General features: G+C 38.0%; 1 long non-coding RNA gene across 4 annotated transcripts in view; it reads left to right on the top strand.

Annotated features, from left to right (window-relative positions):
* The window catches only part of LOC113623809 (uncharacterized), a 576,501-nt gene that overhangs the window by 278,235 nt on the left and 286,236 nt on the right, over positions 1–12,030 (top strand). The gene's annotated exons all lie outside the window — the stretch shown is intronic.

A 12,030-nucleotide genomic window follows, 5' to 3' on the forward strand; every position in this document is an offset into this window, starting at 1 on the left:
GTGAAACAGAAGTCACCTGAGTAGGTCTTCCCTCCATGAAGGGTGAAGTGGTGGTGCAGGGGAGGCCTGCCTTGCTTCAGGTCTCACACTTGCTGTTGGTTTAGCATTGGGCTTCACAAACTTCAGGTGCCAGCTGTGTAATTGGATATCAACTAGACTAAGCAGGATAAAAGAAAGGGGGCAGGGATCTCTCTTTTCCTTTGAGGTTCAGGCACAAACACTGGGCTAAACCACCCTTTAGAACCCTTAGATCTGATGGAAGTTCTCACCTTCCTTAACCCTGGGCATCATTGTCTGCTGAGAATGAGAATCTTCAGAGGAACCACTATCTCTTTATGGTAGAATTGTTGTTGATGTTAGGCCTTACCAATAGGCACCTAACTGGGAATCATTAGAGCTCCAGAAATCTGCTTTTTTCCTGTATGTCTTCAGGCCCATCTCAAGACCCTGCCTGTGAAGTAAAGTAGCTCTCTAGTTACAACATTTTCAGGGACTCGTTTTCCTGAGCTTGACCTGAGCTTCAGAACTGTAGCAGGATGGGATGGGTTGCCTGGAAGGAGGTTAATATGGTGCCCTCTTGGAGTGGTTTGGGTACGTGACAGGAGAAATTTCTGTATGGAGTGAGTGGCTAGCTTAGAGGATCATCAAAGTTCACTCTGATTTCTAGGTCAGCAATTCTACTGCAGTTATTATTCAGGTGGTAAAAGCAGATAATGTCCATCCCTTGAAGGCTTTTATTTTAACCAGGCTTGTATCTGTCTAGTATTTTTATAACTGGTCTATAAGAGGTTTATCAATGGAATGGGGAATTTGAGGAGAGGACCATTATAACATTTGAAAAGTATTTTTCTTGTATCCCCCCCACTGCAACAATGATCTCAATCACTTATTATTTTATATCTTCTAGACTGTTGCTTGCCTAAATGTTATTTACATGTAGCCGGTTAGAATTGCAGACTTTGTTTCAACAAAGAAAAAATAGAGGTTTTGGAAATAGTTTCCTGTTTCTATTACAAATATAAACTGTTAAATATTTTAAGCTGCTAAGCAGTACTGAATTTTGCTGTTTTGCTGAAAATGTGATCAAACAGGGGAAAGATGCCTTATTCGTCACCTTTCTTATGTTCTCTCGGGGTTGCCAGCATAGCAGATTATCAGAATCTTGATTATGTTTTGAACTACGTACAAACAAATCTTGTTTCCTCAGGTGATTTTAGAAGGCAAATAACTATGAGTTGCTAACCAAAATCAAAAGGGTAAATAATTGAAAATTAACCAGAAAAGGGGCAGAGTTGCTGTTTCATCTAGCCGTCTTAGGAGACCTACTTAACCAAAGCACTTATATAACATATTTGAATGATACTAAGTATTATATAATTAAAATGTCCAGGAACTGCTCAATTTGATTAAGAACTATGAATTCATATGCAGAGCATTTATCAAACTGTTACAGTAACTGAGGTCTAGAGAGGTAATTAGCCTAAATTTTCATAGCTGGAGCCAGGAGCTAACCCCAGGTCTGCCTTCACTACGAAATGCATGCTTTTTTCAGGGCATCAAAACACCCTGTCTTTGGGTCGGCATGATTCCCTTCACATAGATGCATGCCATTATTTTTTAAGACTGTTACAGGCTTCCTGAGAAGTCTCTTGAGAGTATGACTGTTTGGGGTGGGGAAATGATGGGAAAGAGAGAGAGAAGAGTGCTAGCAAGAAGGTTGGTTCTATTCGATTGGGGGTGTATGTGGGACAGTATAATACTTGTAGCTTTTTTCCCTGACTCTTAAAACCACCACAGACTTTTTAAGACAGAACAAATGAAAGTAACCAAAACAAAATTAAGTATAATTGTTCATTTTGTGGTGTTAAAATCCTATTCAAACATTTTATGATGTTTTGTTCATTCTGCTAAGTGAGTTTCTTTCCAGTCTGTTTCTTAGCTGTCTTGTGAGTAACAGAATTTGGTATTTCATTTCCCAAGTTGTATACTTTACCCAGTGGTAGTGATGGTGAGCTGTGTGTGTGTGTGTGTGTGTGTATGTGTGTGTGTGTGTGTGTTGGGTCATGGTTAAGGTTACAACATTTCTCCTGAAACCTAAAGGCTTGGGACCACATATAGGTAGAGTTTATGACTACCTGTATAATGTGAGAGGTATTGAAAAGAAATTATGGAAAAGAATATTTTCCTTTTAAATCTAGACTAGACAACAGTACTTAATGAAGATTTGTTGTCAATATTTCTCCTATAACAAGAGTTGTGGGTGGCTGTGGTCCAAAAATATCAATACAGTGGTATACACCAAATTGAATATTGGTGATTCAAAAGCCAAGAAAGGCATGGAAAGAGACTGCATACCCTGGAGCAGAACTAATCTTGGGGTTGGTTCCAAGTTCCTGATAAAGCCAAAACCCAGGGGATCTTGACCCTTGACCAACCATGAATTTGATTTCTACCTCATAAAGACCTTACTGTGAGACTCATAAGGACAAGAGTACAGTGAAGACAGCAAAAAAGAGTTCATAGCACCCACGTCTAAGATAAACCTTTAATACTTAACCAGTTTTTGACTGAGCTCAGCTGCCTTGATGCACCGCTGGCCTAGTGGGAGCCTATCCTAAGTGAGCCTGGCCTGGAGACTTATTAGTGCTAAACTTCATGCTAATTGAGTAGGAACAGGAAAGAAGATTTTTCTTATCAGGGTCATTTCTGGAACCTATGGACCTGATACAGTGTTTCAGAATGTTTTCAGAAGAATACCCTTTGAAAGTGCAAATATGGTTCTTAGACTGGCTTTTCAGAGAAGGGTTCTCAACATTTTTATCAGAAAGGTTTTCCTTTTCTCAAATCTTTTGTCCCCTGAGAGTAGGGGAGGCAGATGCAGAAGATGAAGATAGGATTGTTACCTGGGAGTTAGGTTACCTGGCAGAGGCGTCCCATGGTTTGTTCCCCCTCCTTGCTTTCGAGCATTTGAGATGGATTTGAAGGAGAGAAAGCATGATATTGGAAACTGGTTAGGAAAATGAAAATGAACAGGTAGGGCTTTGAGGTCTACAGTCAGGTTCTAACCAATGGGTCAGACACTGTTAAATTAAACCATTGATATGAATTGGTGAATCCCTGAGTCACCATTTAATGCATAAGACATGAATGTAGGATGCAGGCTAGAAGTCAGTCTTTGCTGGACACTAAACCAGGATCATGATCTTGAGCACTTGTCTCAGAACACTTGATTCATTTCTAAAGGTCAGATTTGGAAAATAAAGCTTGATTTTTGAGTTCTGGTAACTAGCCTCAACTTCGGTGCAAATTTGAAATGATTTTACTTTGCTGTAATCATTGCCCTCAATTCTGTTGATTTTAATTTTCTTGCTGAGTAGCCTCTTAAATGACATATTGGACAGCATCTGACATCTCCCAGTCACTTCTAGCTTAAAAAAGTCCCTCCAGAACACTCCCAAACTCATTCTACAAGATCACCATCACCCTGATACCAAAACCAGACAAAGATGTCCCAAAGAAAGAAAACTAGAGGCCAATATCACTGAACATAGATGCAGAAATCCTCAACAAAATACTAGCAAACAGAATCCAGCAGCACATTAAAAGGATCATACACCATGATCAGCTCAATATCATGCAGCTCAATATCAAAAAAACAGCCAAATCCAAAAATGGGCAGAAGACCTAAATAGACATTTCTCAAAGGAGACATGCAGACTGCCAACAAACACATGAAGGGATGCTCAACATTACTGATCATTAGAGAAATGCAAATCAAAACTACAATGAGGTATCACCTTACACCAGTCAGAATGGCCATCATCAAAATATCTACACACAATAAATGCTGGAGAGGGTGTGGAGAAAAGGGAAGCTTCTTGCACTGTTGGTGAGAATGTAAATTGGTACAGCCACTGTGGGGAACAGTATGGAGGTTCCTTAAAAAACTAAAAATAGAACTACCATATGACCCAGCAATCCCACTACTGGGCATATACCCTGAGAAAACGATAATTCAGATTGCAGCTCTATTTACAATAGCCAGGACATGGAAGCTACCTAAGTATCCATCAACTGATGAATGGATAAAGAAGATGTGGCACATATATACAATGGAATATTACTCAGCTATAAAAAGAAACGAAATTGAGTTATCTGTAGTGAGGTGGATGGACCTAGAGACCATCATACTGAGTGAAGTAAGTCAGAAAGAGAAAAATAATATATACTAACAAATATATATGGAATCTAAAAAAAATAAATAATGTTCTGAAGAACCTAGGGGCAGGACAGGAATAAAGACGCAGACGTAGAGAATGGACTTGAGGACACGGGGAGGGGGAAGGGTATGCTGGGATCAAGTGAGAGTGGCATGGACATATATACACTACCAAATATAAAATCGATAGCTAGTAGGAAGCAGCTGCGTAGCACAGGGAGATCAGCTTGGTGCTTTGTGTCCAGCTAGAGGGGTGGCATAAAGAGGGTGGGAGGGAGACGCAAGATGGAGGAGATATGGGGATATATGTACATGTATAGCTGGTTCACTTTGTTACACAGCAGAAACTAACACCATTGTAAAGCAATTATACTCCAGTATAGATGTTAAAAAAAATGTAATTGAACAGTAGGCCTCTATGGACAAGTATTATTTTAACCTATTTATGCATATAAATATTTTTTCTTCCTTTTTGTTAGGAAAAAGAGATTCCATTTCCATAGTATTATATATTTTTCTGACTAATATTTTGTGTACATGATTTACTTACTCAAATAGGTAGTGGAGTAGAAGGAACTTGAAACTAGTTTCTAGCTTAGTTTTTTCCAATATGTAATAATAAGCTGAACATCCTAGCATGTCACTTTATCTTTCTGTCATTCAATTTTCAAGACCAAGTAGGCTTGTCATAGTTGAAAACTCTTTGCTTTGCAAAGCATTTCATGATCTTTTTCCTATTTTATTATTTTAAATATCTCTAGACAAGAACATAATATTGTTGGGTTTTTTTCCAGTGGGAAACTGAAGCAGAGAGAGGTTAAGGCATTGTCTTAAGCTACCCAGTTATAAAGGGTAGGAACATGGAAAGTGGGTCTTGTAGTTCCCATGCGTTGTCATATTCATATAAACCCTATGATAAAAAATGGTGTTCTACGTCATAGACAATAAATAGTTTATGGGTTGTTTTTATATACACTAAGGCATCTCATTGTTTCAATAACCCTATAGGCAGAGATGATAAACAGCTTTTTATAGATAGGGAAATTAAACTCATAGAACTGAAGTGACTTGTTCAAACTGTCACAGAGAGTGAGTGATAAAAAGGGAACTTGAATTCCATGTTTCCAATTTCTGGATGATTACAAATTACTGTCCATCACAAGTCAGTTGTCTCTTTGATTCAGTCTTGGGTCTCAGCTTCCTCTTAGAAATGGGCTGCTTGCTGATGCTAACCTTAGCCGTGGTGTACAGAGAAACACAATTCACAATTCTGATTCTTATTATTTTCACCCACCAGAACTTTTCACCATCTTTTGTTAAATTTCATGCCCATTAGTTGAAAACATTGGATTAGAAAAAAATTTTGAAATATTTAGATGATCGAATTCCTTGGACACTGAATTTTAGTCTACGGAGTAAGCCCAAGCAAACCAGCCCTGAAGAACTAGGTCTTATTCGGTTAACATACTTCCTCTGACTTTTAGCTCAAATTCTTGCTTTCCATAGGTGCATATGTTTACAGTATGCAATAGGATTTTCTTTTTCTTTCTTTTTGTATTTTCAGTGGTATAAAAATCTCTCAAACAAAGATTATAAGGTGTCAAATTCCATCACAAGGTGTTCCAGGGATAAAATAAACAGAGCCACCTCCCCATGCCAGGCACTGTGATAAGAATTTGGGAGGAAGTACAGAAGAGTAAGGCATGGTCTGTCTTTGGGCCTAGGGAGAGAGAGAGAGACGTATGAACATGATAATATTACTATGCAAGTGCTGGAGTGAAGTTGTTTATGAAAAACCAAAGGAGGAGAAGGTGATATGTGAGCAGGACTTGGAAGTAGAAACTGGATAAGCAGACAAAGGGAGAGAACATTAGGATTAAGACAACCTTAAACCTAAATCTTTTGTAAAAAAAAAAAAAAAAAAAAAAGATACGGTATCACTACAGCCATGGAATAATAATTGTATATTTGAAATTCAAAAATAGTAGTTGTTGAAAAAGTATTAAATTTAATATTTGCACTGCAGTTTTCCTGTATATTTTATTTAGTGTAAGTTATTTTAATCTCAAAAGTTGCCTGTTCATGGTATAAACATTCTTACATTTCAGAAGAATATAAAGAGACAAAGTACCTCTCCCTTCCCTAGACACAGGCACTACTACTTCCTACTTACCATGGACTGTTTGTTTTGTATCTTTCTGAACTTGTCTTCAGTATACATTCAAATACATGGCTATCTTTTTTACCATAATTGTCTTTAAAAATATTCATAGACAAATTCGTTTCATGTTAAGAAATTTCTGAAGAGTTCTCCTAATATTTACCAGCTATAAATTCAAAGACTGACATTAGGAATCATTTAGTTCAACCGTATCACTTTGTCATGGCAGACACTGAGGTCCTGAGGGATTACATGTTGGTGCGGGTCACCCATGCAGTTAATGACACACTCCTTGTCTCTTGATGACCAGGACCATGATTTGACAGTCTTCACTTCATGGACTCAGGCTATCTCAACCAACCATCCAAACAAAAAACAAAACACTCTCTAAGTCTTTCAGGGTATTATTAAGATTTTTCAAACATGCAGATAATGAAAGCAAGGCACTGGTGTTCTTGAATTTATGCCTATTCCCTAAATTCTTTTTTTTTTTTCTTTCTTCAAAACTCTATCTGGTGGACATGGGCACAGGTCTCTCTGAAATGTAGTGGTTTCTAGAAATGTTTCTATTTTTAAGACATATTAAAATAATGAAACTACGAAATTGGTGACAGATTATTCCCAATAGAAATGGGGATGGGGCATAGCGACTGTGTATATTGAATAATTAGGGCATTAATGACTCAGTAAAACTGATCATTGGAATCCCTGGAATGAATGCTTCTAGGTAAATTTCCTCAGATTTCCCCATCATTAGAATAATATGCCCAAGAAGCATTTTAGACTGTTCTGCATTCATTCTGTATTCACTTTGAATAACAAGTAATTCTTAAAATGGCCTTTTCAGGTGAGGAGACGTTTGTAGCTGCAAGAACATCATTAGCAATTTATTTCCCTTCAGGAAAAGTAAGATTGGCACATATTGATGTTAACTGTAACCTCTGAAACATCTGTTCTGCTTCAGGGGCAAGCAGCAAAACTAAATTTATTACTTTTATGTGGCTTTTATAAAACCCCCACAGAGCCCAGAATAATGGATTTCTTTAACTAAAAGGAAAACGATTATTGTGAGCATAAAATACCAAGGTGAGTTGTGGAAAATTGGTAAAATAGCCCTACCTCGAGCACTAATGTCTGTCTCTGGCTGAATCCCATCTATGAGATGTGACATTCTATCCCAAGATCATAATGAACTCATTCCAATTCTTGACTAAAAAGAATAAACTTATTTTCACGGTGGCGATCATGACGCTCGCAGCAAGCGAAACCTCATCTTTGCTGCTTATTCCCTTTAAAAACCCAATGTGTTCATTGATCAGAAAAAAGAATCCATCATCTAAGGAAACTGTTGGTCCCAGTGAGTGCCCACGCCATATAATAATTAAACAGTGAAAGCCCTTTAAAGGACAGCAGAGGTCCAAGGTGCCAGCGAATGACAAACGGTTACTTCTTCCAACAAGTACTTTATGTACCTAGTGGAGCATTTCTGCATAGACAAGATTATGGAAACCGGTGTGTGGAAATGCTTCTGCTATATATTTATAGTTTATATTTTTGAACTATCAATGAAGAATTCTGATTTGCTTTAAAGGTGGTATAGTAATACCCAAATGATCCAAAACTCAGGTTCCGTATTGATAGTCTTGTTGTAGATTTTCAATTTTACATACTGCGATGTTTTTTGACTCTGAGTTATTTTATTTTGTCTGAGTGTTTTCTTTGAAATATATACAATTTATAAATTGTATATATAATGCCATTAAATACAAGTTTTCTGAAAAAAAAAACAGCCCATGAAATATCATTATGAGAAGTGTCAAAAAGGATGTATTTGGTGGCCATGAGCCTGAGGAAGTACAGCATTTTGCCTGTGTAATATCTTGTGCTTCATTTTTTTTTTTACAATGACTTGCCTATAGCATGGTTTCATTTCCGTTAATCCTATTTCTTTTAGAACTTGCACCTCTGCTAATTGTCGTGGCTAATTAGTCTTACAGCAAAAGCAGGCAACCAACAGAAGAAATGCCCTTTCAAAGAAAAGCTTTGTGACAATATATTTTACTATACAGTAATGTAGTTGACAAGTAAAACAATCTGGCAAACACTGAGTACTTAGTCTAGACGTGTCACATATCTTGACATTAACCGGTATATCATACATTTTGTATGTTGGACAGGACAGATTTTTCTTTAGCATTTAATATTGTTAGAGAATACCCATATCAGATGAGCTAATGTTCAAAACAACTCTCCCTTTAATAAGAAATAAATAAGTAATAATTACAAATAATATACTTTAAGTAAGGGTTGATGTACATAAAATTTGCTGGCCAGGTTCGTCCCCCAAAGAGGCCTTTCTGGGACGGACAGGGATCTCTTACCTTTACCCTCTATCATAAGGGGAGAAAAACCTCTGAATAATAAATTCCATGTAGGCATGCTTGGAGTCATTGGGATTACAGCCTCACAAACTGGATTCAGCTGGTACTGTGCTTGACCCTGAGTCACTGTGTGTGCACGAAAGCTTCCGTCGTCTAAGGTACATTTAGGAGGGAAAGTGAATAGGAAATCTCCCAAACCTTGGACTCCCAGAACCCGGGAATACAACCTGTAAGAGCACCAGAGCAGTGGCCTGGGTTGCAAATTCTCTTGGGGGACAGCTGCTGCTGTTGCAGTTATTACCCTGTTACCATCACATTCTCTCCTGGGTACCAGCTCTATGCCAGGCACTGTAAATATAGCAACGCTTTATATCCTTAATGAGTCGTTTTGGAAAATAAAAATTGAGCCTCAGAAAGGTTGTGATTCTCTTAAGGCCACAAACCTAGTAAAGGAGCAGAAAAGCAAAGTCTGTCTGTCTCCCTAGTTTATCATCAGACAGTGGATATCACAGGCTTATTTACTTGGAGGAGGAGAAATGAGACAGTAAGATTTTTTTTTTTTCCCCATAGCAAGGGCTTGGAAGCCTTTTACTGTGTTTCCTGGAGTGTTTTTCTTCCAGAACGAATGTGTTCAACAATTCTACTTCGACACCAATGATACATCTGATTTACTCTAATGAAAGAAACATAATAGGAAGTGGGTTTTCTGCTTTTAAACTCAGATATTTTAATAGCTGAGTTTTCTAAAAGCGATTGCTATGCTAGTTTAAAAAAAAGAATGAGTCATGTAAACAGCGCATTTCCTGAAAAAGGCCATTGTAAACGGAGTACAAAATCACATGTAATATGTCTATAGGGAGCTTTTTTGTGTGTAGCCTGAAAAGGCTTCTTGCAAAGACAAGCAATATCTGAAGTGACATATTCCTAAATCTGTTTTCAGAGCTATCACATGAAACTCTGTTGTGGGAACTGGGTTTCTTAGCAAGGTTTAATATGGTTTAGTGCCAGGCACATAGATCTGCTTTGCGGCAGTTTCAGAGAATGCACCCTTGGTGTTCTGTTTCCTAAGGCTGATGTTCTTGACCACAAGGTGTTTACTTTTGGCATCATGTGGTAATCTGGCAGGCTTCCCATGAGGACCAATCATTTTATACAGACTCAGCATGTTCTCCTCAGTGCCTCTGCCTACAGTGTAATCTTCTTGTGAGCCTTTAATAAGGTGCCATTCTCCTTCAGCCAAATGAAACATCCCAGTGGGAGAGAATTAAGAGGGAGTAGAACATCACAAAGAATTCTGGGAGCTGTGGGGAATATTCTGTGTTCTCATCACTGGGGTAAAAAAAAAAGTGCAGGAGGAAGAATATGCCAGTTTATTAAAAGGATTCAGAAGCTTCAGGATATGAATGAAGTATCAGTTTAGTATGAGAATAATTTACTTCCAGTGGAATATGGTGCGTATAGAAATTCAAGATCCTACTTGAATTGGCTCTAGAGGAATGATGTGAAGTGGCCAGACGGCCAGTGGTCCAGGATTGGTCCTGCCCATACTTAGCCCCAAAACTGTCCACTCAAATGTAAGTTCCTTAGAATCAGGGGGCATATCTTGTTCTCAGATGTAGTTCTCCATTTTTTTAGCACAGGGCCTGGCACGTACTGGGGACTTAAGAAGTGTTTGTTGAAAGAATAATAGAACCCTAGTATAGAATTTAGACCCTTGAATGTTAAAAACACAATATTTCTACTTGCCAAACTGCTTGGTCTCTTAGTTATCTTATGGATAGATGTTAACTAAGTATCTTATAAATGGTTATTTAATTTTTCAATGGAATATGTGGGTATTTCTTAGTCTTAGCCCTATGTGTATGTTTTTAACCTCAGATTCTTTTGAAGACTTGCAGTATGACCTCCAGGTATCTTGAGAGAGGAAAAAAGACAATACTTCTTAACTTCTATTTTGTTTTCCTCTTCTCCAGCAAGAAGGATTTTTATATAGTAAAATTTAGAATAAACCTGACTGAGGGCCAGTGAAGCACAAGAGAGGTGGAGCAGTGGTAAGCAAGGACCTATACATAGGTGTTTTCCAATGATTTCCAGTCTGTACATACAAATTCATTGCATCTATAGATAGTGAAACAAAGTTTGATATAATTGGGCAACTGTTTTCAGTAATTTTAGAAAAATCACACAAGTGGAGATTGGAAATAGTGTCTTAGTTTTGATTCTCTCCCAGAGATAAGGATATGCATGCAAGTCGGTTTGGGGGAAGTGATCCCTGGAAGCACAGAATGGGAGTGGGAAAGTGAGCCGAAGTGGGGAGGAAAGCCAGCAAAGGTGCATGGATTAGTGAATTATTCCTGTTGGAAATTAAGCTCATCTCATTTTATGTCCTGAGAGACTGCAGGACATGTCTCAGTTGTCTTACTGAGGAAATTCATCCAGGGTTTTTATCGTTAAACTTCATCTCTCATTAGGATGCCCTGGGGCATTAGCCCTCTGGCAATTTCTACTCTGCTCTGGGGTCTAGCAGGCTTCTTTGGCAAAAAATGCCCTCTGGCAGATATGAAGGAAGTATGCGGTGACCTTCAGAGAAGACTGAAGGGGTAATGAGTGGGGTTCTGTTAACAGCTGCTACAGACAGATAAAAGTAATCTTAAAAGTGATGGATAGAAGGAAAATTCCAGAATCTTTATACCAGTCAAATGGATGTTAATTTCCAGGAAAAAAATTTCCTATTGTTTTTGAACTCTCAGAGAAAAAGCAATTAAACTAAACAGTGCCAAATTAGCCTTATTAAAAAAAAAACAACTATTAGAATGGTTCATCAGAGGTCTTGATTTAGAAGCTTATACAGTCAACTTTTTTTTTCTATATCCTGTAGACAAAAATGGATGAAAGTACAGATGGACAAATTCACAAGTAATTGATCAACAGTACCTAGCATGTTGGCGAATTATTCTTTGTCATTCTCGGTCAGCACATCTAGTCCTTTAAAGCTAATTCCTTTTATTTTGAAAAAATATAAAAATACCTCATGGCCACACAGGGATTTTGATATGTCCTTTTACTAAGGCAAGCCTTTCCTCTCAGTCATGAATATCTTTGACCTAGATGAAGGTGTCTGGTGGCAGGCCCTGAAGCTCTGTCCTGCACTGTCGTTATTTCGTTCTTTGTTTTTATAAATGTTTTGAGTGAAGACATGGAAGGCATTTCTGAAAAATTTCCATCAGATGGCCCCTAGGAAAGATGACACAGCGGGGTTCAGTAAAGCT

Source organism: Aethalodelphis obliquidens, unplaced genomic scaffold (assembly GCF_003676395.1).
Source record: "Aethalodelphis obliquidens isolate GAN/ISIS:26980383/991018 unplaced genomic scaffold, ASM367639v1 scaffold12, whole genome shotgun sequence".
Taxonomy (NCBI): Eukaryota; Metazoa; Chordata; class Mammalia; order Artiodactyla; family Delphinidae; genus Aethalodelphis; species Aethalodelphis obliquidens.